The sequence below is a fragment of the Aythya ferina genome (genome assembly GCF_964211825.1).
Source record: "Aythya ferina genome assembly, chromosome: 3".
NCBI classification, from domain to species: domain Eukaryota; kingdom Metazoa; phylum Chordata; class Aves; order Anseriformes; family Anatidae; genus Aythya; species Aythya ferina.
In genome coordinates, this window is record NC_140298.1 from 82,398,065 (window position 1) to 82,421,379 (window position 23,315).

The 23,315-nt window shown below is 38.8% G+C and overlaps 2 long non-coding RNA genes across 2 annotated transcripts in view; one reads left to right on the forward strand and one right to left on the reverse strand.

Moving 5' to 3' along the window:
* The window catches only part of LOC311433800, a 371,170-nt gene that overhangs the window by 190,206 nt on the left and 157,649 nt on the right, over positions 1-23,315 (reverse strand). The gene's annotated exons all lie outside the window — the stretch shown is intronic.
* The window catches only part of LOC311435034, a 29,901-nt gene that overhangs the window by 4,280 nt on the left and 2,306 nt on the right, over positions 1-23,315 (forward strand). The window contains exon 2 of the long non-coding RNA XR_014691880.1: positions 15,242-15,294. This is a non-coding gene — a long non-coding RNA (uncharacterized lncRNA). The remainder of the gene's footprint in view (positions 1-15,241; positions 15,295-23,315) is intronic.

A 23,315-nucleotide genomic window follows, 5' to 3' on the forward strand; every position in this document is an offset into this window, starting at 1 on the left:
GCTTACCTTCCTGAGAGGAGTCACGTTTGCCTTTGGAGGGAGCTTGGCATCCCCATTGCATATCCTGCTTTGGTGGCTTCACACTGTCCTTGTCCTAATCTATCTACCTTGTTATATTCACTCCTATATTTCCCGTATTTGCTACAAAATCAGGTTTAGGGCTTGTGCTGAGCTGTCTGGCTATAGCAACCCCTCGGTTCCTGCTAGTGTCAATTCCTTCCAGGGTGCCACAAGAATATACTACTCCCACATTGCTGTCTGCAACCCACACCCTTGTTCCTAAACATATATATATATTTGCTTGTGGGCATTTAAAATGTCTCCTTTTACAGAAGGGGTGCAGTCAATCTAGGGGCAAAATGCTCCTCTATAAGAGATGTTCTGAGTTACAAATCCATTGGAAAGTATTACATCTTTCTGGGTCTTTAAAATACAGAAGAGAATGATTTATTTTTCTATTTCAGCACTTTTTACATACTCTAACCTCTGCCATCTCATTCTACATTATGTTTGCTTTTCCTCTTATTATGCTTATTTTTATTGCCGGCCTGATCAGGTGAACATCTTTGGCTTTCTCTATCAATTTTCCACACTTTGTAGTGTGTATTGCTTACTGTCCTGGATTTGTTATTTATTACTGTATTTCTTTTTTTTTTTTTCTTCCTCTTTGCCACTGAGTCAAAATGCTTTTGTAGCCAGAGTTGTCATTCTCAACTGAGCAATGGTAGTCTCGTGTCTTTATAATTTAATAAATCATTTTTTTTTTTTTTTTCAGAAGCACTTCCATGTTTTACCATCTATTCTTTTCCTCTCAGTTTTGCCTGTGGTATTCTTTACTTTTGAAAATTAATATTCTTGATGGACAAAAACTAAGTTTGTGAAATGTTATCTGGTTCTGAGACAACACATTTTTAGCCCAGGAACTGACTTAACTTTTTTCACCAGAATACAACTCAAAATGAAGGCTAATACCAGTGCTGAACTTTCAGCCTGTAAATAATTTTTAAAATAAACCTACGCTATCACAGAAAATGCTGCTTATATGGGGAAGGAAGAAAGCTTTTGCACGTGGAAAGTTTGGGGATTTCAGAACAGTTCAGATGGTAATTTTCCATTAGCCTTCTTAGGTGTCATTAATTGCTGGCACGTGTAATGCTAATATCTCCTTACAAACCAGGAGAGTGATGCTTCTGAAGAGGAACTCAACCCCTAATGCAAAATTCATTGTCATCAAACTGGTATCAGTGGGATTTAGATGAGTAAATATTTCAAAGTGTATGTTTGAAGTTTGCATGCATATGTCAGAAATCTGCCATTGGTATCTTTTTCTGTTTGGATTTCTTCTACCCATGGTTGGAAAAATGAAAACAAGCTTGATATTATGCTCAAGTTTCATCCCAAATGCCGATATCCTCCTGCCTTTGGTTTTCACTCGCCTAGTGTTTAATATCAATCGAATTATATGTTTTTGTAGTTATTGTTGGTGGTGGTGGTGGTGTGGTGTTTTTTTCTTTCTTTTTTTTTTTTTTTTTCCTTCAGTATATGGTAGTATATGGTAATATCACCAGTATTAGAAAACACAGCACTATGATAATTATAATTGTAGTAAATTAGAAACAAAAAAAGATTTTGAAGATGTTTGTCTGCTCATTACATTTGTGCTTAATCTCATATTCAGGAAAGCATTTCTACGGAAAAGGAGGTTTACAGCTTAACAGCAGTCACAGGTCTGCACCACACTAAGTCACATTTCAGATAGAGCGAAATTTAGGCAAGCACATAGGTATTTTTCAAAACGGAGGCTTCAAGCATAGGTGCAAAAAGGGGATGTTGCAAGAAACCAAGGTAAGGACTGTGTGCTGGTGTTGGGTTGTACCCATGGATGTGTCTCTGGTGTAGTTCCACATAGTCCCACAGATTCCATTCTGACAGCACCATCATGAAAAACTCAGCTAGCAATACGACAAGCAAGAGGGAGGAAAAATAAAGCAAAAGTTTTTCTTACCAGTCATCCGGGACACGTTTGGCAGAATGTAAGGCAGTGGTTCAGAAAACTGGGAAGTCAAGCTAGAGATGCAGTTTGTAACACCATATTTTCCAACAAACGTTTCCATATTTTTCAGCTGGATTGCCGTTGAGAAGATTTTGATTAGTTATTAATCAAACTTATTTACAAAATTCAATGTCTGTAGTTAATTTATGAGTAGTTCTTGGCACACTTCAAACAGCTGTAATGGCTGTACAGTGTATATGGTGTATTTCTGTTTCCTGACTGGGTGAGGGGAATGAGATTTCCACTTCAAATATTTTTTGTAGGACTTCAAAATTTGCTTCTCCCGAGTATTTAAAAATATTTTGAATACTGTTTCCATGAGCATTCCTGTTTTTGCAAACACAAAGTCAACACAGTTGAAATGAAGAGTTTAAATTTTTAAGGGAAAAATAAAGCATTTCTTTTTTAGTGCAATCCTCCCACCTGACCTGAAAGTCACTTTAATCCTAGTTCTAAGGTTTCATAGGGAAGTACACAGCCACAGGCACGTTCACACATTACTTGTGTTCATGGAAGCATTAATTGAATTTCCAAAGTCCTGTCTCAGCACATGCTCCCTGCAGTGGGAAGGATTCTTTAAAAGTCTCTCTTGCTGTTGGATCCCAAATCCTTGTGACAAATGGTGTCATGTAGGAGAAGGAGGAAGGAAATGTCTAATGTTCAAGTTGATGACCACTTATGGGAATGATACTGTAGCATAAGAGGATTTTTGTTGGACAAAGGGAAAAACATAGTGATGGGGCTAATTACAAGAAGAAAAAAGAATCATGCAGTGGAGTTCAAAAGCATTTTTACTTTGGGTTCCTGAAAGAGGGAATACTTTTCCTATACCATAAGTAATACTACCAGCAAGAGATAGCCCTTGAGTATTTCTGATATTTTTTTAGTCATTGGCTGACATATGAACAGAGGCAACAACTTCACCTTTGGCACAGAAGTCTCACAAAAATGCACAGGGAAACGCCAGCCTACAGCTTTCATTAAAGGTGGCTTTTCTAAAATGCCTGCGATGCAGATATCCATACCCTGCTAAATACAGACTGCACCTGCATTCACTTCTGCAGCAGGATAGGATGTGCTTGCTGGACACAGATCAGGTTAGATCTCCTCTCTGTCATGCTCCTGTCAGTCACTGCACATACGGACACAGAGGGAAACCTGGCACTGCAGCATTTAATTGAACTGAACCAGCATTTCTTCTTGCTATTTGCCAGTAGTGGTCAAGATGACCTTTCTGACCAGTGTATTTAGGTCTTGGCATCAGTCTGACTCCATAGCCCATGCACAGGACTAAAGGGATCTAAAGCTCAAACTCAGCTTGGCTAGGTTTCTGGGGATTTTACAATTGAATTTTTCTTTTGTTTGTGCAACATTTCCAAGAAATACTTCAATATATATATATATTAGCATAGCTGTCTGTCAATTTTCACGGCAAAAAAAGTATTTGGAAACCGGAGAATAGTAATAGTAGAGTTGTTTTTAAAGGAATCACCCTACACCATTCTAGGCCAAAAGCTTTTATTAAAGTTTTATGAAAATCCTCCCTGTTTTTTACATTCCAGTTGAGTCTATTAGCTTTGCAGGTTTTGATGATCTAGCAGGTATAAGCACTTCTCACATTAAATGCAGTGTTGACAAAGGAAATTCACTAGCAAAGGTTTCATTAACTGGGGATTATACTGAAACCTTTTCCCAGAATTGCCAATAAATGGAGCCCTAATCCAAAATTTGGCTTTAAATTCAAGTGCAACTAATATAATTTTGTGTTTGGTTTAAAATTACCTGTGGTTATTTTCTCATTTTTGCAATCTATAGCATTATGTCATCTGGACTCTCAAGCAGCATTGTACCTATGATGAAAAAGCAAGTTTAAATCCCAAGTATGAAAGAAACTCCAATTTAACTTGAGTTCTGAAGGAGACAAATGAGCCTGATCCTGTGAAGCTGGAGGGTTAACTAGTGGAAATGATGCTGCAAGAAATGGACATGTTGCTCCGCCAGGGCAGGTCCTGAGGTGAAGGTCATGAGGTGACATATTGATGGGGCGTCAGCACTGCTTGGGGGTGAGGACATGTCCTCCCCATGTTGGTCAAAGCTTACTGTAGGGAGAAGAAGAGACAGGCCGGAAGCAGGAGGGTGCCTATGGTGCTGAGGGTTTTAAATCCTCCAGAGCGAGCAGGATCTTCAAGTCAGGGGAAATCTGGTGCCATCATGGGCAATGGGAGTTTTGCTTCTGACGTAAGTGGATTGGGGATCTTGTCAACCTTGGTACAAAATAATATAATACCCTCCTTCTAATCTCTCCTGCAGCACTGAAGTTACCTGACAGGATCTCCTGGGTTACTCTTGCTGGTCATGCTGAGAGGTAACAGAAGCTCCTTGAACCAAGAAAGTCCTGTCTCTAAAAAAAAAAAATAAAAAATAATAATAATAAAAAAATTAAAAAAGGAATTCATAAATTTACACACTCTGGGTGCATGGGGGAGTCATATGCAGTGTTTTTGTTCGTGCAATACACTGTCCCTTTTTCTCCCTGTTTCTAGGGAAAAAGTTGCAATGTCAAGTTAGGGGGTTACAATTAGGGAGGCAGTTGTGCTGTGGTCCTGTTTTCTGAGGAGGAGATCCCTGGCCTGGAAAGGCAATGAGAGCTGCATCCAAATCTCCTAAACTCGGTGGGAATCTCTCCAAAGATCTCATAGGCTCAGGGTTTACAACACAGTCTGTTAAGATGAAGTTTTTGAAACTACCTGAGGGAGCTGAGTATAGCTTTCTATTAAAATTAATGGGAATTGGATATTTAAATTCCTTAGACATCTTTGAAAGTCTTACCTCTAAGTAGCATATAAAGATCTAATGTAACTTCCATTGCACCTAATTTACAGTTTATAGTTAAGATGATGTAAACCCTGGGTTTGTTTCAAAATGAAGTTCATTTATTTACAGCTCCCAGAGCTAAGCCACTGTTTAGCATTCTATGAAAAAGAAGCAAATGTTTTGTAGCAGCAGACATTGTGGTCACAGTTAGTGTTTAGACTTGCATTTTACCCAAGACAAGGAGATTGAAGTATCTCATGAAGAGAACTGAGGTGAACTCATAAATCTGAAGTCTCTTTGGTGATCTTTTTTAAAAGGAGCTGGAACTCATATCACCTTAGGCTTCCTTAATGGTTTCACATAAACAATGAAGTGCCTCAGGAAAATCACAAACTCTTCTGTCAACAGACAGCTTCATTTTCCCTCCCATATTAGGGTGGTCTGAAGCTATCAGCAGCTGATCTGACAGAGTAAATCTGAAACAAATTGCTGTTGCTCTAATCCGTCCTTGGCATGAGGTTCTACACAGGAGAGAAATCAAGTATTGTTGCATAACTAAATTGGTTTGGCTTGTGGTTGGCTTGTGCATTGGAGAGTGCTAGGTTCCCTGCAATTCCTATCTGTCTTCCTATCTTTCTTTTTTCTTTCTTCCCATATTTCTTTCTGTCTTTTTATCTATCTGACATTTCTTGGGATATATTTCCTCACCCTCAGAATAATGTAAGAGAAGCCCTCTCCCAGCATCCCCTGATTTTAAGGTTGATCCATGGGTGTGAAATAAAGTTCTTAGTTTCATCTACTAGAGATTTTCATGTTGATGTTTGAGAAATGTGGTAAGATTTTTTGATGGTTTATATTTTTCATGAGACTACTATTTTATTTGAGGTTAAAATTTGGTTGGAAAAAGCTATTAGTCATGACAGCAGCGTTGAGTAACTTGGTAGAAGTAATGCACAACTGCTTGAAGTCCTGGAAAGTCTGTAACGGAGGTGACCAGCACAGTATTGCTCGCTCCCAGCAGCCTCTGCTTCCCCTTGGCACTGATAGATCCTGTTTGGTAAGCAAGAGCAGCTCTACATTACTCCCAAATACTTTAATGGGAAGATATGGTTCGGATGCTGTTATTGCCGTTTCTTGGACTGGATGTCAAAGGCTGATTGGCTGCGTCCTGAAACACCTCCAAATTCTGTTGGGCATCATTTTACTGAGCAGTTCTTAAGGAAAGTGGGTGGATGATACAGGGTAAAATGACATTTCTTTCAGTTTGAAGAAAGAATTGCTTTGTTCTTGATTTAAGCTGCTGAGAGAAGTGCCACCAAAGTGGGTGGCACCCCAGGTGTGCACCATGCTCTGTCTCGGGGCGGAAGAGAGAGTGATGGGAAAGGTGGGGGATTTCACGGGGAGTGGCACCTTGAGGATGCTTGTCTCCTCACCTCAGTACCTGCCCTCTCCTCTTTCCCCTTCAGTTATTATCTGCATGCTAATCAGGACTAATCAACTTGTTGAATTGGTTTGGGATTTTTTCCTTCTGTATGTAAAACACCACCAATGGAAGAGAGGGCTTCCCTCTCACATGTTAGTGTAGTCTCAAAAGGAGCTGTGCAAATTGAAAGGATTTTTGTTTCTTAGTAAAACAGAAGAGCTGAAAGATTTTAAAGCCTAATTGCATCAAAGGAAGGAAATTAAAATTTCCTTGCAGGAATTCAGGTTGCTGAAAAATTCAGGCCCAACCCAGACACAAGTATGTTTCATATTAAAACTTAAACAACCAGCCAGTATAATATTTCCTGAAGTTTCATCCATCATGCTACTGGTTTCTGCAGGGAGGGAAACATAACCTTCCCTTGCTATGTCTCAGGGAAAGTAAATAATATTGTTAAGAAGCTTGTCATATCACAAGTGCCTAATTAGGGAGGCTTGGGGAGCTGGCAAGTTTGCAGACTTCATTAAACATGCTGCAGTGCCCCGAGGAAGAAAAATGTAGAGGTATATCTGCAGATTATATAGATGCAGGCTGACTTGCATCCCTGTACCGCCAGACTTAAGATTGGTGTCTCCAGAGGGGCCAAGAAAGCATGTAACTGCATGGGCTAAGGTGCAGAGCTGACACAAGTGTGGCTGAAACAGCTCCCAGTTTGCTCTCCTGCTTGGAGGAATGTCTGAAAAAGCAGAAGGGTTTGGCAGTAGCCCTGCACATTTTGAAGACAAGCAGAGACCTTCTGGATCTGGGAAACAGGGGTCTTGGTACATGATGAGGGCAGCCTTACCACTGACAGAGGTGCCAAGCTGTGAAGCACTGCCGAGCTAAATGCTCTGGACATGACCAGAGAAAGTCATCTGGACACCCAGGAAATCTTACTGTGGTGGGAGGCATAGCCACTTCAAGCCTTTAATGATAAAACAACTTTGCTTTACTCACTATAGTGGGAGGAAATCCTCCTTTGTGTCCTTCTCACTAAAAATGTAAAGGTGGTTGGTAAATTATTTATTTTTTAATCTTAAAGGTGATTAAAAATATTTATTTTCTGATGGAAAGTTTAAATGTTGTATAGGGAAACAGAGTCTAAGAACACTGAGCATTGCTGTTTATTTTGAAATTGAATTTTCTGTTAAAGAAAGAAAGAATTTTTTAGCTATGTGTTTGACACATTTGCATGACTAAAACGTGGAAGTCATGGGGAAAATTAATATAAAAGGCTTGTATAAACATCTCCTTAAAAACAGAGTGAAAAAATAAACAGATAATCCTACTAAATTGCTTTTAATGCCCTGAGATATAACTTCTATAACTTTGTAACAACTCTGTTTACTGCTAATGAACCACCAAAATGTCAGGACTGTATGAAAGAAATGCCACAAGTTGTGATTTTATGGCATAAGCTTAGAAAAATCTTCAGTCAATCAAGTCCACATCAGGATTAGGCTTGTAGAGACGCTTAATGAGACATTAGCAAGGCTAATGGAGCTACCGTGAAGGACACCCGCTGAGGATCTAGTTGGACATCTCTTTTAAATGTATTTATACCCAGCCTCTGGGCTGTGGGGTTGACATGCCAGGTCTGTTTTGCTGATCAGACTGTGCTTGCAATTGTTTACAAGCTGAGCAACAGGGGGGCAAAGCACTAAATAAATAACATATTGTCAAATTGTTTCCTTGCCCAATACTGGTTTCTTGTTAGTTCCTTCTTAAACTGTGATCAAGGAAGGATAAAAGCCTGAAGAGAAAAAAAAAAATCAGTCTTATACAATTGTTTTTAAACAGGTGACTTGGAAAATTCTGCTATTGTTATGACAGATACCTTTCAGGCACCTCTATCAGTTAATATACCTCATACCTTTCACCGTTACTTGCAAAATATAGGAGAGATTTCCTCTTGTTTACATGAGTTTTATACCAGACCAATTCTTTTGGTAATTTAACTTGGACAACATAAAAATTGTTGCCAGGATCTTCATGATGTTCCTGCTCTAAGGGATTTTATTTATTTATTTATTTATTTATTTATTTCTACACAGGTCCTCTGTCTTCCTCCTTTATACAACTTGAATGGTGAGCAAGGACACAGTCCTTGGTTGCCCTTGTGCCTTGGCATGCCTGGCTGCTCTTCATGAATTTTCTCTCCACTCCACACTGTTGCATGTAACCAGTGGCTTCCTGGGATACAGGGATTCAGAAACCAGTAGCATGATGGAAGAAACTTCAGGAAATATTATACTGGCTGGCATACAAGAATAAATAATCTTGGGAAATAAATGGGCTTGGGCTTGAGTCTTCATGGAGACTCTTCACACCATCTGGGTGCACTTTAGTGTTCAGAGATGGGCTGATGCTATCTTCAAGACCTGGGGGAAGGGGAAACGCTTAGGATCTCAGCCCACATTATTGCCCAGTGTAAGCCTGAGCAGATATTTACTTTTGGATGGACAGCTGTTTGTCACCTGGCTCTGCCCCCTCTTTGTTTATCAACTACCTCTGTGGCATTTCCGAGGCAGATATATGGGGTATAATACAACATAGCAGACTACCTATAAGATATGCATATAGCCCACATATGCATATAACCCACATAAAGGATCATGAACTCCTAGGCAGCTGAATCTGTCCTTACACACTGCAGACTAACTGCTTAGGTAGGATCAAGGCTTTTACAGGATTAAGGCTTCTGCATTTAAGCATCTGTCTGCGTGTGGGCTAGGTATCTGAATTCCATTCTGGTTGACAGAGAACTAGTATAGTTTGTGCAGTCTAAAAAGAGATTTGGTTGAGAAGTCACTGAATTCATCTGTCCATGCACAGATGCCTGATACTATTTAAGGTGCTGCAGGGTGCATTGCCTAACCTCCTACCAATGTAGTAAATCAGAGGTCTCCTGATTGTGTCATCATGTGTCATCTTTATGTACCCTATGCCTGTGCTCTGGATACTCTAGAGCATCTCAAACAGCATGGGAGCAAAATGCAAGCAACTGTGCTCTAAATATATAGTTTCAATTGAGATGAATTGCCTTTCAGACACTGTTGATGGCAGTGAGTAGATCTCCACCAGCTAGAATACAGGTTTGCACACCTGTGTGTACATATCTGAAGTTATGCCTCTTAGTGTAAAGCTAAATCTCACCCTGTAAATCACAGGTTGGTTGAAGAAAGCAATACTGATATTTCTGCTGGATCAGAGAACATAACAAGTTTAGCTACCACACACGTAAGAATTGCAAAAGAGAGAGTAGATGTAGCCCAAAATTTCCAGTAGGGTATTGGTTGTATTCAAGAGCTAAACTACCCAGATTTTGTTTCAGAGCTGGATGTCATTTTGCCTAGAGTGAGAGGATTCAGAAGTTTGGTGATTAGCTAGAAAAAACTACTGCTTTGCATTAATTTTATTTTATTAAAGCACTAGAAAAAATTACCTTTGCAGCTGAAAAACATGACTTGAAACTGGACTATTCCAGTTAACGCCTATTTCAGAGAAATGCCACCCACCAGAGTTTTTCTGAACAAGATCAAGAATCAATTTATCAGTGCTCACATTAACTGTAATGCCAGGTCCTTAGCTACTTTACTTTCTTTAATTACCTAACTTTGGTTGCATATGGAATGCCCTGGAAAGCTCAGATGTGGCTCAACCATCTGGCATTGTATTATACATTTTAAAAGGTGTATTTAAGACCTTCTGTGGCTGGAATAACACTTCTGTGGAGCTAGTGCTCTGATCTTTGTTCCAAATCAATCACAGTATTTTCTTATGAGGCCAGAGCTACCATCACTAATTAGGTCTTTTATTTTGTTTTATTAGATTATCTGGTTTTTAACTGTAAGATCTCCTTGTTCAGCCAACAGAACTTAAATATTTGGATGAAGTTATCTGCGTAAATCCATGCAAACTCTCAGACAAAACTAACTGAGTTAATTTAAGATTGCCACTTTCCCAAAAATATAGAAAGCAAGGTTTTCTGTCTTTCCCGAGATCCATGAACACCCGTCTGAGTATTGCAAAACAGACCTCATCATAGCTGAATTCATTTGATTATATGTCATTTCCAGACTTTGCTTTTGTGTTATGATAATGTGATATGACAGGGAGCACCAGGAGAACCTGATGTTCAGTGTCCTCCTTTTGTATGAGTCAAGAGGTAGATATTCATCTGAATCAATGCCTTTACTACCTTGTCTCCTTCACATTTCAGGGAATTATGTACATTACCTGTTGTACCCTGTAAAATAGGCAAGTGAAGATACACCATTTAATAGGATCAGAATGAGTTAGGAAAGTACATAGAGAAGAGGAAGATGGCAAGGCAAGGAGAAGCTGCTGCACCCAAATGGATTACCAGACCTTATGGTATTTCTGGATGTTATTAACACGTGAGGTTCAGAAGGTTTGGGACTTGCATTTGGGTCAGTATGTTAGACTCCACTGCAGTTACTTTAAAGCAATGAAGATAACATTTAAGTATAGGTTATATAGTACAAAAATAGTATATATACAAGTAGTACAAGAATTTCTTTTAAGACATCTCTCAAATAAATAGGAAGTAATCATTTGCAATTTTGCATGTCCCAGATTCATATTTTCTGACATTTCATCCACTGGAGGTGCCTGCTGATAGTCACTTGCATCCTTCCAGAGGATTTACCTCCCATACATCTGGTGGGAAGAGGAAACAACCACTCTGAGCTTGTGTGTATTTATAACCTGAATCTTTTGGTCTGTGAGGCTCTTCTGAAGGCAGCAGAGAAGGTACAGATTTGGCTCTGGTTTCTGAGAGTATCCTAGCTTTAAGATTTATTTTTATTTTTATTTTTTTTTCAGTCTTTATCTTGGTCTGCTGTCCCCCACTGATTCTGAGTACTGACTGGAGCCTAAAGGTGCAATTTCTACGACATTTTACAGTCACAGGCCTGGATTAGCACCATCAATATGTTTTTTTCATAGTTTTGAACCAATTTAGCAATGGCTGTTTTACTTTGTACTACTCCTAGTGCTTTTCAAGTGCAAAAGCTGTGCTCAAGGGCACATACCAGATAGCTGGGATAAAGCAGAGTTGAGGCCCCATTCTGCACAGATTCGAACAGTGATGGTGCTTATGCAGAAGCTCAGCTTTCTATATGGTCCGTAGAAAAGGGAGTCTGTGCATGGCTGAGAGCTTAAACACAGCCACCAGGAACTCTGATTCAAAATGAGCTAAATCTACCAAGTTTAGGTGCCACCAGTCCTGGAGGGCTGTTGCAGCTGGTTGAGTCATTCCCTTGGATTTTGAGGAGATTAAAGCTTTTCAGTCATGCTTGCACACCATAGGAAGCAATCTAAATCTCACTCTTCACCTTTTACTCAGACTCTACTTTGGGAGTTTACAGAGTGCGTGCATGGCAGAGAAACACAAGTAGTTTCTTTGAAAGATTTTTTCCAGGCACAGTGTAGCTGACCAGTATCACCACCCACATCTCAACCACCATATCACTGAGACAATATTATAGCTCAAAATAATTTTCAGCAGTGTTTTGGCCTTCAAATTGTGGCTGGCCTTTGAGGTACTATTTGGAATCTCAGTTTTGTTGCTATTGAAAGAAATAGGAGAAGAAGCAGGTCTGTGAATACCACTAGTTCTGTGCAGAGATGAAAATACTACTTTGGCAATATACAAGCTGCTTTTTTTCCTTTGTCAGATGCACAATATTGATTTTGTTTTGACTTAAGTAGCACATTTAATTATGCTACAGTTTTATAGAGACTGAATTCACTTTTCTGTATGGAATAAAGTAACTCCTAATAAATAATGCATATGACATTTCAGCTCATTATTAAAAGAGTTATCCTCTTAGATAAAAATCTATCTTTGATCAAGTTTTTGTCAATCTTTAAAAACAAAAGGTGCTTTTTGGATTTATATTTGGTTCAGTATGCAAGTGTACCCCAGGGAGAGATCACTGTGAAAAGAAAAGAGAAGAGAAGAGAAGAGAAGAGAAGAGAAGAGAAGAGAAGAGAAGAGAAGAGAAGAGAAGAGAAGAGAAGAGAAGAGAAGAGAAGAGAAGAGAAGAGAAGAAAAGAAAAGAAAAGAAAAGAAAAGAAAAGAAAAGAAAAGAAAAGAAAAGAAAAGAAAAGAAAAGAAAAGAAAAGAAAAGAAAAGAAAAGAAAAGAAAAGAAAAGAAAAGAAAAGAAAAGAAAAGAAAAGAGGAAAAGCAGACCTCTCATCCAAATACCTCTTTATTATGCAAAAGCCTCCAAAAGAAAGAAAGAGTGAGGTCAGGATGGTGTACTTGCCAGTAAGTAAGCTGAAAAAAAACAAACAAACCCACAATTATGGCACAGATTTCAGCAACAAAGATCCCTTGTATGAAGTATGGGCAAGATTTCTTTTCCATATAAACCTGTCCATGTCTGAAATAGCTCTATTGATTTCAGTATTTTCCACAGACCTGTACCAGTTCTTTGTCCCATGGGAGTTATGGATATTGGACAAGTTATTGGTACACGTCAAAGCACAAGGTTAGAAAATGAATAAAAAGCAAATGCTTAAATGTGCTCCCACTGAAATGCAACTGGTGACTGCAAGAAAATTTATGCTATGAGGAAGGTCTGCATGACTGTCTCTGTCAAAGGCCTAGCTTTTAAACTATTAAATAGTTTTTCATTTCTTGGATCTTGGTTTTAGGATCTTCGGACCTCAACTGACTATGCCTGAAAATATTTTAAAAGAAGTGTGTCAGAAGACCCCATCCCCTGCTGGGACTCTGGGCTCTCTGCCACATGAGGAGGGTGAGCTGCACAGGAGCTCAGGCCCCAGGGGACAGAAATGGCTGTGCTCCTCTGATGAGGGCACCTTCCAGCCTGTGCCTGTGCCTGTCTTTGCTATTGCTAGAGAGTAGCAGAGACAAGGAGCCAGTATGGTTTCCAGCAGGTAGTATTGTCATTATAGAGATGAGCAGCACCACATCTAGGCTAGATTCTAAGCTGGCCTCTGGGGATGCCTATCCAATGGGCCTCCCCAAATCTCCTCTTTGCCACCCTGGAAAAATCTGCAGCCTCCCAGCCACAACTCTTATCCCACGGCACGCTGACTGGGAAGGGGACTTGGCAGGGACAGAATCCTCAGCTCAGAATGGGACCAAATGTTCCCAGCAAAACTACCCCACTGAGTTAGCATTGCACCCTGCAGGAATTGCTAGCGAAGAGTGACTGTGCTACAAGGTACCACTCCAAACTCCCAGTGAAGCTTTTGGACTCCTTGGATGCAAATCTCAAGGAAAATCCAGTTGGAAAAAAAAATAAACCTATCTGGAAATATACAGAAAGATTTATGTTTCTATGCCATAGGTAATTTATGTTTTATCTTTAACATTTGTGCCATGTGTTCTTAATTCTCCAACCTAAAAATCTAACAAGCAATTTTAAAAAGTCTTGTAAAGTCCTTTTTTTTTTTTTTTTTTTTTTTTTTTTGTTTCCAAGTTCTATCAGAAATCAATAAACAATGTAGTTTAAAAAAAAATAAACTAAATAATATTAATACCTTAAATACTATTAAAAACAGAATTAAAACTGCATAACAAATTGTAACCATTAAGTCATATCCAATGCAAAGTAAAAATCCTTCCCAAAATGCCTATGTCACAGAAAACTATAGTGTTTTAAACAAGGGGCTTTTCCTGAAAATTTTTGCTATGGTAATATTCTCTAGGGGTTTATGTTAAGGTTCATTTAATTCTATTTCTTTAATTAGCCAAAACATCTTCCAAACAAAGATATGCATGCAGCAACTTTCAATCAGGAAAACTAAATCACCGTATCTTGCTGCTTACAGTTTTTATTATTTTAATATGCAGTTAAAAAAACATAGCAAGTCTTTGTTTCTAGAGAATATTATATTCCAGTCCCAGTGCAGCAGGCATAGCCCCTCTCATTTGAGGAGTGAAATGGCCATGAATATATTTGTTCTGCAAAGCAAAGCCCACCAAATATGTTTACTTTATCCTCTCAAACATGTGTGCCCTGTGCACGTGGCCTACTGGACATTTTGAGAAGAATATCCTCAGCTGCACTGAATTATAATTTTGTTTAAAAAAAATAGCTTAACTGAAAATGCTTAATCAAAATAAAATATTTACATTTATTTCTGTAGAGGTGACATCAAAAGAGAAATGCCAGCCAGCTTACCTGTCTGCTCCTCCTCTAACCAGTTTCAGATTTATTAAGCATCTAGGAGGAAGAGAACAGGAGTTGTATGAGGACTGAGCTAGCAGTGGCAATGATTGAAAGAATTTCTTTACATTTTTAAGTTGTGCTGTCTGAACATCTGACATGATTGGAGTTGATGGATATTTTTCTACTGGCTTTTACCTTAGAGGAAACAAATCTACTGACAAGAGAAGCTCAAGGAAAACTTTTGAAGCAATGTGATCAGGCTTTTTATCCCAATTTGTGTTACAGTCTGAACTTCATACTGCTTGATTTCTAATGCAGCTTTCAATAATAAAAGGGAGGGAACACCTAACATGGTTTGGGAATGCCAGTAAATGTGGAAGTTATGGGAATGGTATCCACTTAGCATAAGAAGCTTGAAAAGCAGAATTAGAGATCACACCTCTGTAAAGCATCATCAAGGGAAGAGACTCCTGGGCAAGACAAGCTCCACAAGCCTAAACTGGAAAGTATCATGAAGCTAATAAGATGCATTCATTAGCTTCTAACTGGAAATTTTGGAGGCCAATTTTCCTGTTGTAAGTTTTATTTATTTATTTATTTGCCATACAAAGAGCATTCTAAGGTCTAGAAATAGGCAAAGACACCATGATGGAAACAGTCTTATGGAAGAAAATTGTTCTATGTTTTCATTTGCAGTGATCCTTGTCTTCTATCCTTTTCTTCTTTTTCTTCCTCAGATGAAGAAATGTAATGGAGAAGAGGAGAGATTGCCTAGCCAGCACTGAAATGGGTAGATCTGTGATTCAAAAAAAACAAAACAAAAAATAAAAACAAAAAACAGCTTAAAATAGGGTTACCGTGCACTTGGGCTGAGTTAGTCCTGAATAATCTGACAACAGTCTTCACCACCATGCACCATTCTAAGCTCACAGCAGAAAAGTCTAAGGACGCTGCTCCAGCTAAGAACGAAGTCAACTCATAGTGGCCTTTGCAGCTAAAAATAGGGGGATGTCAGTTTGTTGCCACATGACACTTTTTGGCAGGGAGCTGGAACATTTTCACACTGCAAAGCAAACCAATTTGGATTTGCGTGGCTCACAACCTCTCCTCAGGGACCACCCACTCCAACAGCCCCAGTTCCCATGCCAGCCTTCACTGAGGACTCTGGTTTTTGTTTGCCCTGAGAGTCTTTGAACAGAGCTTCCACCAAGTGCCACCGCCATCCCTTTCCATCAAGACAAGCCAGCAGAAGTTTTCCTCAGAGGGTTGCTTCCACAGAAGGAAGCCTTTCCAAGAACAGTAAACAGTAAACATACCAAGTTCTTGCCCACTGTCAGAGCGATGCGGAATCCTGTTTCAGAAAATACTGTGTTGGTGAGGCTGGCTTCAGCATGTCACACACGATTGCACAACATAACGCGGTGCAATGACGTGAGACAACTAAATGACAAAATGCTGGCTCTCAATCAAACACGTAAAGCACCTATTTTCAGCTCTACCATCTGCTATCAGTTTGCACAGTGTCTTTCCCAGCTGAAAACACAAGGCAAACTGGCACAAACGGAGCATTCCTCTGGCTGGTCACAGACTGCAAGATACAAAATTTTCTTCCTCCTGTGGCCAGCCCATCTCTGATTTATTTATTTATTATTGAATTTTCATAGTGAAATAGGGTGTTTTGTGTAAGCTAACTCATGATAGGTTAAAAAAAAATCCCATAGGATAAATGTTTTCTATCATCCTGCCAGGCAAACTGGTGGTTTGTCACTTCTACCTTAAAAATAAACAGGCAGAAATTAACAACTGAAATTAATACCAAGATTGGCTTAACATTTTCTATTGAAACTTTTTCAGTGAGGACCCTCCTTCAGTTGCTTGACACTCTACAGGGTCATAAACTCTATTGTCATCTATGGGTAAACAGGAAAAGTTAGAATAAGTAATTTTTTGTAGTTTTGTAGTTGGCAAATAACTTTTTGTAAAAAAAAAAAAAAAAAAGACACTTTGGGGTATTCAATGTGAAAATCAACAAAACAAAACAAATCCAACATCTAAATTTTTCTATAGAGGTTAAAAAAATCTCAGCCATTTCCTGGTTATTTCCACTAAATTGATTACTCCTTTAGAGCCCTGATTTGGAGGGATGGAGCTGATCTGAAATTCTTTCCTTTATAATAAAGATCAAAACTACTGGGACTTTTGCTGCTTTCTTCTCTGAATAAATAAGATGTTTCTCAGTTGAAACCCTGGCTCTGTTGACTTCACTGGGGCCATGATTTCACCCCAGGAATTATTCTAAAAGCATTACTCATTTAATAAGCATACCACACTAATTCTCTACTGTTTCCGTACGAGCACCTCCCAATGCCAATGTAAACCCACTGCACAAAGCTACATTAAAGCAATATTTATGGTTGAGATCTTAACACAAAAGTCAGGAAACTCAGAGTTATGGTTCCCCCAGCCAACCATAACCAGGGGCAGCTTTAGTGTTTTGCATTACTGTGTCTATACTCTGCAATGTATGTCCAAATACCAGTGACTGAGTTATAGCTGCTGTGGGAACTATAGCTTTGGATTTCAGTATATTTTTGCATTTAAATTCTCAACCCAGGTCACGAACAACTGTGAAAATTATGATTGCAGCAGAGTTTAGTATCTCCAGTTTGCTGTTCTTGGTTACTGCAGAGGGTGACATGGGAGAACGGTGAGATCTCTCCGTGGTGTGGATGATGGAAAGCCTGAGAGTCTCGCTTACCTTCATGAACAAAATACTTCAGCTGCACTTATGAGGTATATAATGATTAACTCTTCCACAAGCTTTGTATCATTCATCAGATACTCTGGGAGAGAGCAAGGGAGTTAATAGGATCTGACAGAGATTACTTAACATGACTAATTCTAATATCCAATTAACTTGGTCAGAGAAAGGGAAGAATAAGCTGCTTTTGCATACACTTTATACAGCATTAGGCAAATGTTGCATCTTCACCTCAAGGGAAATAAGGCTGTTTTTGCCTCGTGCTCTTAGGAACAAACTGCAGGAGATGTGGAAAGGAGAAAGTTTGTGTAGTGGGCAGAGCTAACTAGAATCACTCACAGTCGTGTGAGAGATTCTGTGCTTTGCAACAGCACCCCTCTATCTCAGACCCAGGGCTGTTCATGGGAAATTGTACCTGTAAGATAGGTAGTTAATAGGCAGTTTATTTCAGTAATTGTTTCAGACACAAACATTGTGCAGTAAAAATAGATGCAATAGCTTGACAATAGCTGGAATTTGATGCAGAGGATTACAGTAAATTGAAGATAACTTTTAGTAGTGTTTCTCAAAGGGCATGAAATTGAACTCTGACTTTACGAAGCCAGCTGACTCAGGAGTTGGGTAATGGCTTGAATGCCAAAGAAAGAACAGCAAAGGCTAGAAGCTCTCTCCCTGCAGCCTGTGCCAGTGATGGGCTGGAACTAACTAGTCTGGCCACAGAAAGAAATGAATAGCTGAAGGCTGCTTGCATTTATCTACCATAAACATGGATGGAAATGAAATTACATAGGCATCTATTTCCTTAGGTGGAAAGTTCACAAACAGAATCAAGTTTGTACAACTCTCATTAACTTATATCGGATGTATGTCTTGGGATTCTCTAGCCTCATCTGCGTTGGGACTGTGATCACAATTTTTATTTATTAGTGGACGGCACTTTTCTAAGGCAAGTTTTAATCTTGTCTGTTGGGAAAATGATCCAACCAAAGCAGAGCATGATAACTGGAAAGAGAACTGCAAGTGCCTACTAGCAGCCACTCCAAATCATCACCTTTGTTTGCTTTCAGATGTTATCAACATCCCACTGCAAGGATGAATGAAGTGATATATCTGGCTCGTGGACCAAGACATGAAGAGTGTTTTCCCTTGCTCTTAACAGATGCCAGCAGCAGCACACAGCTGAACTGGCTCTTCCAAAAGTTAATCCCTTTTGAACATGGCTGCTGATATGTTCATACCTCATGCTTATATGTCTTGGCTTTTAGTTTTACGTATTGAATTGCTTGGAGAAGGTCAATATGTACAGCAACAAAATTCCCACTGACTACACGAGTCCAGCTGCTCCTGCCCCATATTTCCATCAGATTCCCACCTCTGTCTGAATATAGCAATGATATAATTGGATTGCACAAGAGCAAAGCTGACTGTTTTAAGGCCAGGTGGTAGAAATATTTTGCTTTGTGCATATTTATTTCTTCAGTGTATTTTACAGACATTCTAACACATTGCTCTGTTTTAGGTAAGAATTAAAGCCAAGTTGCTTAACCCAGGGCTTTTGCAGCACTAGGTCAGACAACAGTACATTGCTTTACATGAGTCTACCACTGTTGTTCACCTGTACATCCTAGTGTGTGGCCTGTGTAGAGTGCTATGTCTAAATAAGTATGCATGTGGACAAGTCTTTTGTATGCATGCACTTAAAATCTCATAGTAGGGACAGAACTAAGCAAAGCTTATTAAAAAACAAAAAAAAAAAAAAAAAAAAAAAAAAAAGGAAAGAAAAAAAAAAAAAGCAACCTCCAAATAAGCTGTTTTTAGCTCTGTACAAGAAACATGTCAATTGTTTTGAGATAATCTTTATTGGAATCTGCTTGAAGTATAAACATACGGACATTATAAACCTTTGAAAAAGGTTTGCCTGTGCTCTGCTGAATTGTAGGTTTATGCAGAGAAAACGTTATTTTATACTCTTAAAATAACGGAAAGGAATTAGAATTGCTTACAAATTACTTACTATAAATTAATCTTGGGGAATGGCATGCTTCTTGCAAACTGTTTGATCATCTACAACTTGTTAGTATCGCTTAATTAGCAGCTCACCAGAATGTTATTTTGTAAATCTAGAACTCTAGTAAGCACTTACCACGTAATTTGTAAAACAAGTTGGAATTAGGTGTAAACATACTTTTCAGTGTTACTGATGTTGCTGAAAAGTGATGTTGTTGCCATGGCAGCAGGGTATCAGGCTTTTGGGTAAAACTGAATTATCTACCCCACTGCTCATTTAAATCAGAGATTGTGAGTTGGTTCCTAGAGTCAATTTGTGTTCTGGATGTTTCCTGATGCTGAGTGATATGACCCACTGTGTTTCGTTTTGTTTTAAGTAAACTGACTGTTTACATGCATACCTGTCATGAAGCAGGGATCACTAATGGGAACTAAAATCAAAAGTGGTATTTAGAAAGGCATGGTTTAGCTGGTATCTACAGTTTAACTTGATATAACCGAGGGAAAGATGCAAGTCTTTGCCCCTTCGTTTTCCATGGTTTCCTTCTGCATGTGTAGAGTGTTTTGCATACCTGTGACCTTTCAATTAACATTATTTATATCTCAGTAAACTGCCATGCTACTTTTCCAGATGTCCTAATCCTTTATGTAAATGAATTTATTAAACCCAGGCACTCTCTTTCAGTGAAACCTGCCAAGTCCACTGTGTCTGGACCCACATGCACTGTAGACTAAGCTTTATTTGCATAAACTTGTTCTGTAAGTGTAATCTTACTTATCATCTGCAGAGTTAAAGTTTCACTAATGTAAATCCCTGACAAATCAAGTACAGATGTAAGTCTTTGCCCTCAGGCTCAGCCTGTCAATTCACTGCCTCCCTTGTATCTTCTCCTTGCTCTCTGCCTCTCCCCTTGCAAGTATTTTTTAGTACTAGTAGTCATTTAAAAGTGTTTATGTAGATACATTGCAGGTACTAAACATGACACTGAACATTAGTCATTTGGGCTTTTTCCTTCTGATCAAACTGCCTCACAAAATAGTGTTGGCATGTAATCCTGGGTGTCTGTTTGCAACACCTGGAAAAATTTGCTCTGCCAGTCTGCGGGTGTGTTTCAGTTTGCCAGGCGATGTTCCAGATAAGGAGTCAGGCTTAATAAATGGTTAATGTAAGCTGGCAAATTCCATAATGCAGCCAAAGAAAATTCAGTCATAGGGCAGTAGGGGGTGTAACTCCCTAAATCCATGAGCAAGAAGGGGTCGATGGGATGGGGGGATGATGCCTGCCCTTGACGATCCATTGTCTGTGAGAAATGAAAATTCTCTTCCAGTCATAAAACCCATAGATTTAAAAACAAAACAAAATCTGCCAGCTCTTGAACCTTTTATGAAAAGGAGGAAAATGTTAGTTTTGAGTTCAGAGGGTGTTGGCATACACTGGGTTTGTTTCTGATTACTTTAAGGTCTAAATATGTTTCCTTTGCTGGTACCCAGTTGCTATTTATTTGGCTTTAGTCTTTGATCTCCCTTATGCTGGCACATCATAAAAAACATATTCCTGTTTGAGTTCTATATTATGCAGTTAGTCTCTGCTTGGTATGTTCACCAGGCTGGTTGTACCTACAGAATAAGACTCTCTTTGTTTTTGATAGACTCCAGGTGTTTATCACTGTAACTTACTAATGGATTTGACCACAGAATATGCATGCAAGAAGCAAACTGAAAACCTAATGGCAAAATTACTGGTTTGATAATTCAATGGCCTGCTATATAGTAACCACAGGAACCACACACACGCACACATGCATACACATAGGAGCACAGACTGAGTTTTGTAAAAGAAGAGATCTTTTTAAGACCCTGCTTATTGAACTTACTTGAAATGAATTTTCTATATTGGAAATTAAGTTTTACTCCAGACTTATTTGTCACTCAGAGTTTTCTTGGAAAGCTTTCCAACTTTATGCCCTACTCATTCAACTCCACATCACTGTGCATTTTAGGAAGGTCCCATGTCCAGCTGAGGTGCTGGGGTTCCTAGGACTGTGCTCCCTTCAAGTCCAAGAGTTGGCTGTGCATTAGCCTACCCAGCTAATGCAGTCCCCAACGTCTTGGGGAGTGCAAATGTTAATGATCCTCATAGCATATGAACCTCATAGTTTCATATAATGTAGTAACCCTAACGCTTTGCAATAGCTAAAGATGACTTGTTTTTTTTTTTTTTTTTCCCCATTTCCTGCTAACCCAACTTTTTCTAGTAGGAAATGATAGAAATTCCACTTTAAAAAAGGTCTTGTTCCTACACATACCACCAAATGAGAATTGCCTTTTTAAAGTGCACCTATATCACCACTGTAACCCAGAAATAATCTATTGTTGAATTCTTAGGGGGAGAATTAGTAGCAAAATGGCCAAACATACCCATGTGCAAAACCAATAGAAAAGTTTATTCTAAGGATCTGCTGGAAATGTAAAAGAATTTTCATGTCCTTTTTTCTTTGCATATGGTGTTTACAGGAAAAGTACCTGAACCACAGGCTGGAGAGAATACGCCATATAAGTCAAAGAAGCAGTGGCAACACTGTCCTCCTTTGCCACCCCTGGAGTTAGTATTGATGATAATGCTAGATGTTGGGGACACATTGCAATATGGTGTTGGGTCTGGATAAACTTTTGTTCTTACCTGCTAAGAACCTGTTCAACCAGCACCTGCATTTGTTGGACATTCTTGTTCTCTGTCCCTCTGTTCTCAGAGCAGGACTTTTGTGGTGTTGTGTCAATAAGCTTGTGCCATTTAAACCACAGCTTCTTCACCAACCTCTGTTATCTGCTCGGAACACAAAACTAAGTTGGAAATGCCATCCAAGCACTGGGGTTTCCTGAAAAACTTCACTGGTGTCTTGAATTTTGCAGGTTAATATCACCATTATAACGCTCACTATATAAATTGAATATGCTACATGAGAATGGCCTTTCATTGCCAACAGCTCCATGTTAAGGAATTCACATTTTGCAGCATTGAGTTTATTCTTCACTTCATCAATACTCAAAACCAAAACAAAACAGATGTTATTTCATTATTCTAATTTAATAGAAATAGAGACCAACTTCTAGAATTATTTCCTGCTCAGATTATACAGGCCTTCCACAAGGAAAGATGATTTGATTTTTTGTTGTCCAAACACATTGTACTTAAAAAGTATCCTCCTAATGCTCAGTATCTTCTCCTTAGTAAGTATTATTTAATGCCCTGAGATTTTATAAATAAATCTTGGATCAGCTCATTGATAAAGTTTAATGTCTGAGTCCCTTAAGAAATGCAGTATTTATCTTGGGTTCACTTGAACACAGTTTCAAAAATGGAGCTGCACAGACTTATTCTGTATGTGCCTATAAATGTAGACAAAATCACATATAGGTGACCTTGTGTGATTGCAACATGTTATTAATGACACTTGTCATAGTTACAATTAAGATTAGGTCAGTAGCTCAGTTCAATAATAAGTGAATCCATTGTGACATTAGATGTAACCCAACACATTTGTCACTGATGAGTTTTAATTTCTTACTTCTATTGTTTGATCATTTCTATACCATAAAAAGTTGAAATGCATTTTGAGTCTAGATATGATGCTATGTTTACTGGCTCCATAAAAAAACTGTCAGTTCTGTCAGTTGTTTATATCATTGTGTGTATGCACAAGTACTTCCAATTTTACACACAGCTTACATAGTTGTTGTCTAAGAACCATAGATGCGATGATCTTTAGAAGTGTATAGAAAGGACCCTGTGGATAGATTTATCATGCTGAAGTTCAGATTTACCCCATTTATATCTTCTAAATATTAAACACTGATGTTTTACTTCTTTTATCTTTGGCTGCAGGAGAGGTTACTCTCAGAGGTCAAGCACGCTTTCTGTGTTGGTTACTTGTGTTGTTGCCATGCTGATACAGGGTTTTAGCTAACACCCATGGGCTTGTCTAGCTCTTTCTGTTACGAGAAGAAACTGACGCAGCAATTCAGCATATTAACAAAGAACACAT